Genomic DNA, 6,805 nt, shown 5'->3' on the forward strand with positions numbered 1-6,805 from the left:
CTTGTCTTTGTCCACCTTTTTTGTCTCTGTGGTTTTTATCGCGCTGTGTTACAACTTCATTTACATATAGCAGCTAAGGGTTATTTATTATTATAAATTTCACATGGTACAGAAAATGTTAATGGAAAGCAAACAAAAATAATAAAAGCGTATGAAGCGAAGGGCCAAAATATTGCGAACGCATAGGCTATTCAAAAGTGATCCGCGTACATTTCTCAGTTTGCGTTCTCGACAGCTGCTAGGGCCTCCGGACATGGAACGCTCTTCAACCACGACTGAGCATGGGTACACAGATTTCCAGAGATGCGTTCCGACATCTGTCTAGGCCCATAAACGGTAAGCGCATCTGCGTTTAGAATAGGAAATAGGCTCTCTACACTATTCTTTCGCTAAGCACGCGCTGGCCTAACACACAAAGAAGTTTCACGGTAAAACGGGAGATGCATAGGGTCGAAAAAGTTATACTATCGTCGTATACAGTTTATGGGGTGATGATTCCACGAAAAGACTGTTTGCCAAGTTCACGCTAACGCCTTTTTAAATGAAGGCGATGCTGTCGGGTTTCACACAGCCATGCAGACCGCTCCTCAATCCCTGACTACGTTTGGGAACTTCGGAGAAATTGTGTTAATTTTGCGTCAATCCAGGACTTCCCATAGTCCTGTGAAGCCGAGAGAGCAAAACTGCCGAGGTGCATATTGTCCTGCGCAAATTGAGCACTGCGCAAGATAAGAAGAAAGAGTGAGACCTTCGGCAGGCTTCGCACCCACGATGGTTCTCATATTGACGCAGATTTCAGCAGCGATAGCAGTCTGCTATTTCAGCCAAGTGCTTGTAGAAGCAGCACGGGTAAAAAGGCAGTCAAAATGTCCGATGTCTTGTGACGATGTTGTTTGCGAGCGCGTCGACGCGTCCACGTGCACCGGAAATAAGTTGTTGCGGCACAACGCCGGACCATGCCAGTGCTGCGACCGGTGTATCATACAACTACGTAAGTATTATTCAGGGCTCGCATTCGAAAAAATCTCTAGACCTGTAGTCGTTCGCAAGAGAAAATTTCTGCAAATCCTGGTGCTCGACATATTAGCGAAGGCGGCTGTCTATTGTCGAAGAGCATAGAATTTGCTTGAACAATTACTTAATGGAACACCGGTAAAGTCGCCATGGAAGTTTCAAGAATGACTGTTCAGCCAGTACGGGAATGATGGCTAGCGCACAGAATTGACTAGTCCGCGTTTTTCTGATTTCAAACGGCTTTGTGAATTTGTACATTGGTGATGCTCAACAAGATGCTGCATGTTGCTCAACAGTATTCATTTGTTTACCTATTTATTGCAATGTCTGCAAACAAATTTTGCAGCGTGATCGCCCTTACTAGTCGGATGGCATTGCGACTTGCCAATTGCTACTTGCTATATGGCACTGCTACTCGTCCGGTTGGTATTCAAATAAGCTACAAATTGGGCTGGGTCTTGGCCTTTTAGATGCGCAGTCGAGGAATTAAAGTAAACCAATCTCGAAGTCCATGCTATTCCGTACTGCGAATGTCTGGAGATACACAGGCGCCGTTTTTTAAACGTCATTTATTGCGAGGGTCCCAGACGAAGACAAGGTCACCATTTGTTATTGACGAAACACACAAGTAACTGAACAACTGCGGCCATAAAATGGAGCTTACTGCAAAATTTGAACACGAACAGTGCAACGGAATTCGATATAAACAATGCGCAAAATGAACGGGGTCAGAAGCAACAAGAAAGCAGCACTCTGACGACTGAAGAAAAGTTATTTCGGTACAGACGCCAGTGCTAACTGGAAATTGTACAGTCGCATGACCCGAAAACGGAATAAACCACACAGGGCGCGTTCAGACATATCTAGGCATCTTATACTGCCATCAGCACAACATCGTATCTTTATCGCTCTATGCTGGCGGTTCTTTAAGAGACTAGACCTTCCTATCAGCGCAGCCAAATCTCTCTTCACTAACGGTAGGTTTCGTTTCTACCGCATAGCGACGATATGGCAGCCAATGAAGATAAATTAATACAACTAAGTTTTAAATCTAACAAAGTACACTAGTGCCACAGTAACGGTATATCTGCACTTTAGGTGCGTGCTATGCCAGGCCCCTTCCTTGAACTGCGGTCTCCGCCTGTTGTAGTAACCACGGGTGTGTGACAGCACAACCAACTGGATATGTTACAATAATTAATGATGTGTTTATTCATCGCGGTTTTTCTACATGCTAAAATGAAGTCTCTTTGTGCCACCAAGTCATCGAAAAACAAAACTTCATGATGAAATAAAATTTCCGATTTGTCGTTGGACGTACCCTGCGTGCTAGGTTCAACCCTGCCGCTATCAACGAATATTTTCCACCACAACATAGACAATACGTAACGTATGTACAGCAATACTGCTATATGAAATTGTAAATCGGTAGAAGGCTGCACAATATTGAAAGTGCGTGCCTGGACTGAGCTTGTGCTCTCGTTGAGCCAGAAGCCAGTGCTGTATGTAATTCAGTTTCTTTATTATGGTGATTGAATACCGATATTTTACCGGAGTGATGACTTCCGGTGTACCAAATAGCCTAATAGCATTCTGAGAGCTAACCTACAGAAATTCGCAACCTAGGCAGCTTGTTCAGTCGCTCTACCCCCATATATTTCCTAAGCAATATATATATATATATATATATATATATATATATATATATATATATATATATATATATATATATATATATATATATATATATATATATATATATATATATATATAACCTTTTTCAATTCAATTCAAGTATGTACAGATGACAGGAGTACAGACAAATTCAACTTGACGGGGTCTGTCCCCCTACAGAAATGCCACTGTTCACAATAAAGAGAACACAAACATACAGTAATGGATAAACGAGAAAAAAAGTGAACATGAGTGCACATTGTATAACTGAAATGCATACTTTATTACAATTCCCGCAAATTTCTGTGGGTTAAAATTTTCTTGACTTTTCCATGTCTCCCTTGAATTAGAGTTCAATTTTATAGGCCGATATAGAACTGAAAGTAGAAACCGTGCAGATTCAACGCATTGTCGCATTTTAAATGACGGGAAGCTTGTGTGACTTAGCGAAGTAGCAGCCACAACTGGAAGGCTTAATGTTGCAGGTGGTAAAAGTTTCCTGCGCATAGTCATGCATAACCTTACTATGCACCACGCGAAAGTAGACCGACGCTTTTAGTAAGAGAAGTCTCCAATACAAAGGTTATGCCTGTTTCGGGAGTAAATTTCACTTACTTTCGCAGGCGACAACGCAGCAAGCATTTTTGCTTTTCTTCGGAGCCAAGATTCATGGCTATATCACAAACTAAAAAAAAAATATTTCCCCGGTGCCTATCTTCAAAGCCATTTAGGTTACCAATTAGAGCACATTGACCATATTTTACGCCTTCTGGAATTTTTTTTGCGATAAACATACGCTAGAGAAATTGTCTACAGCTCCGAAGTTCTATATTGAAGTTTTGAAGGCTGTGGTATTGTTGGCTTTAATGCGCTGTTAACAATCTTTGAGCTGCTTGTCTCCAAATTTTCACTGCGCGTATCCTTTGGCAGGTTCGTTAATGTTGTTACCTTTTTGAGAACGAAACTTTTGACACTTTTCTGATGCCATCACGGGCAAGCTCTAGATTGCTAATTGATGCATGAATATATTAAACGGATATCTGTGGTTTGGCGTTTCCCAGGTTTGATTCGACCACACCAATACGCTACGAGGTTTTTAAACCTAAGAACCTACTAGCCCTACCTGTTGGCACAACCGCATTTACAATTGACTAAGCACAGTTCTGTCGGGCCGTCTGCTCCGTGGTGACTAGCACATTTTCTCGCCTGAATGAAGGAATGGTACAAAGATGGCAGTATGACGACAATGGCATGAGGACATTGCGATGATGATTCAAGGTATCGGCTATAATATAAAGACAAATATCTGACGGAGACAATATCAAGACAATAAGATGACCAAGGCCACCTGACAATGAGGCGCGACTGCAGTGGCATGACGAGAGTCCGATGACAGAATAGTGGCAATACAGGGACCGTAACGGCATCACGACAACGAATGTAAGACATGCGCATGACGGCATAACGATGACTGTTTGAAGACGATTCAACTACGGCGAAAAAATGACGAAGGAGCAATCATTACGAGAGAACATGAAGACCATACGATGACGACGGCAAGACGACAATCTAATGACAATTCCGAATAGATTCCGATGATGTAAACACAACAGCTTTACGACGATGGTGTGATGATGATGGCCCGACGACAAATGTGTGATGACAACGGCGTGACAACGACTGCATAAAAACGGCTGCATGACGGCGATGGCGCTACGATGATGGCAGACGACAAGCGGATGACGAAGCTCGAATGACGAGCATGCAACTAGCATGACGACATGAGGATGGCATTATCAGAGCGAACTCATGATTAGAACAATCTGATGACGCAATGACGATGATGGCATATATCAACGACATAATCCCAACTGCGCAAGCACAGCCTAATTACGATAAAATGGCAATGTCAATGACGCGAAAAAGGTGGTATAATGACGAAAATGAAATTACCTCATGGAGATGGCGTTTCTGAAACAATGACGGTAATAAGACGACTGCGACGGTGGCTAGACGATCACTGTATAACGAGGTTTATATGGTGAGGATAGGGTTTCGAAGCCGGTGTGACAAGAATGAGATGAAGAGGCAGGACAGACGAGCATGGAGCAATTACGACAGCTACACGACGACGATATGAGAACGAATGCATGACGACGATAGCATGAAGACAGTCGGAAGACGAAGCGACGACGCAACGACCACACGATGGCATCAGTACCTTAGTACATACATAGTGGCCCAAGCTATCAGACAACTGAGCCATTGGGTTGGCCTTAGAGAAGTTACGAGGACGGAATGACGAAAGTCAAATGAGGAAGCTGAAATGAAGACTATGAAAAGACCATGGCGACACCAGTCCCCAAGCACATAACTAGTGGCGAAAGCTCGTAGGCAACTTGGCCCAGTAAAGCGCAAGATAGACAGAGACGCTCAAAATCACAGAAGCAGGCAGGGAATGCGAATTGCTTTATTATTTTTACAAACAGCGGCATATACCTACTGAGAAGTACCCATTGGCCCCATCTGACATCGAATAGGTTTGTTGAAGTGGACCCAGCCGTCAATACGCTATAACCAAAGTTAGCGTCAAAGGCGTTTTTTGAAGAACTCCACATACTTAGTGACCCAAATTTTTCGAAAGGTTTGCGTTGATCCCATTTTGCTCAGCTCAGGAGTCAGATACTCTACCAGTTTGACCGCGGACTACCGAGTTACCGAAGTCAGCGCCAAATAAAGTAGAGTCCGGACATGCATGGAGGCTTAGATACATACATAGATACATCCCGACATTCAACAAAATGAGTGAAGTTCCTAAAAATGTAAGTAGCAATAGAAGTGCATGTCTGCGACGTCATGAGTGCCGGGAAGTCCTACTAGCGTGCCAGTTTTCAGCGGAAACTGCCACTGAAATGCTGTCTCTTGACTGACGCTAATGCTGAGATGACGACTCGTTTGGCGGCTTTGTGAATCAGACCTAATGGTAGTAGTGAGACAGAAATGTAGCAGAGACATTTAAGAGTGCTTACGCCTGGGAATTCGAAAGCGTTATAGTTGCCTTAGTGAAACGTATTTTTTTTTTCGCGCCTTCCTTTCCCGCGCAAGCCCTCGGCTGCGTTCTCACTACACCTCGGTAAGGCCAAATCAACATGCACGAAGGTCTCAACGCGCTCGCTTGCCCGCAATGAGTTCATTACTCGAAAGACCATTAGGCAACGTTCTATTGAACGGTAACACTTTTAGTTTTATTCAGTCATTTTATGCGCTTTCTATGCGCTTTTAGAAGCCAATAATGTACATTGTTTACAGGAACCTCACTAAGAAATTCGGCGTCCATCTTAGCATTTTGTTTACGTGCTTTTAGTCCTTGCGCCATCGGCCATTTTTGTTACCATCTTTCGGTCACGCCGACTACGCAAAGGCCTTTTGGCGGAATAGGGCATATAATTGTTTCGTAATATTAACGTTACTGGTAACACTGAATCTCTCTATTACGGCTCGCTCGTATCAAGCACGGTGTTGGTAACGAAGTTTTTGCTGTGCGTTTACGTAGAGAACGGTGAACTCTGTAAGGATGCCTACCTATGGGGTGACGAGGCGCCGCTGGCCGAATGCGTACAGGGCCACCGTTGCGACCCGACCACTGGCAAGTGCACTCCGGTGTCACAGATAAACTGGTATCCCTTCGACAACTGACGAGCACCGGAGAACGGAAATCGATGGCAGAAATCAACCAGTAAATTCTTTCCCAACTTTGTCGTTCCTTATTTCCATGAATTCTAATTAAAACAAGTTCCAAATATAACGCTTGCAGTTCTTTGTCTGTCTGTTTAGCGCTACGCGACATTAAACACTTCGCCTAACCAGAAGCATTGATTTATTATTTATATTTATTTATTTATTTGCAAATATCGTACCAGCCCAACCCTTACAAAAATTTTTATAGAAAGTCCATAGACAGTCTATAGGCATTTGTCTATGACGTCTATAGACTGTCTATAGACATTTCCTTTAGACTAGTTTATAAAAAGTCTGAGTCTATAGACTGTCATTAGAGTGTCTATGGATTAATTAAAATTCATGTTTGTAGACAGTTGTCTGCACAATGTCTATGGAC

At 43.1% G+C, this 6,805-nt stretch overlaps 1 long non-coding RNA gene across 1 annotated transcript; it reads left to right on the forward strand.

The window, feature by feature from the left end:
• The first annotated feature begins 435 nt into the window (after window positions 1-435).
• On the forward strand, window positions 436-6,493 carry LOC139059621 (uncharacterized). Its single transcript, XR_011514248.1, has 2 exons — window positions 436-991; window positions 6,242-6,493. It is a non-coding gene; the product is annotated as an uncharacterized lncRNA (long non-coding RNA).
• The last annotated feature ends 312 nt before the right edge of the window (window positions 6,494-6,805 follow it).

Source organism: Dermacentor albipictus, chromosome 4 (genome assembly GCF_038994185.2).
Source record: "Dermacentor albipictus isolate Rhodes 1998 colony chromosome 4, USDA_Dalb.pri_finalv2, whole genome shotgun sequence".
Lineage (NCBI taxonomy): Eukaryota > Metazoa > Arthropoda > Arachnida > Ixodida > Ixodidae > Dermacentor > Dermacentor albipictus.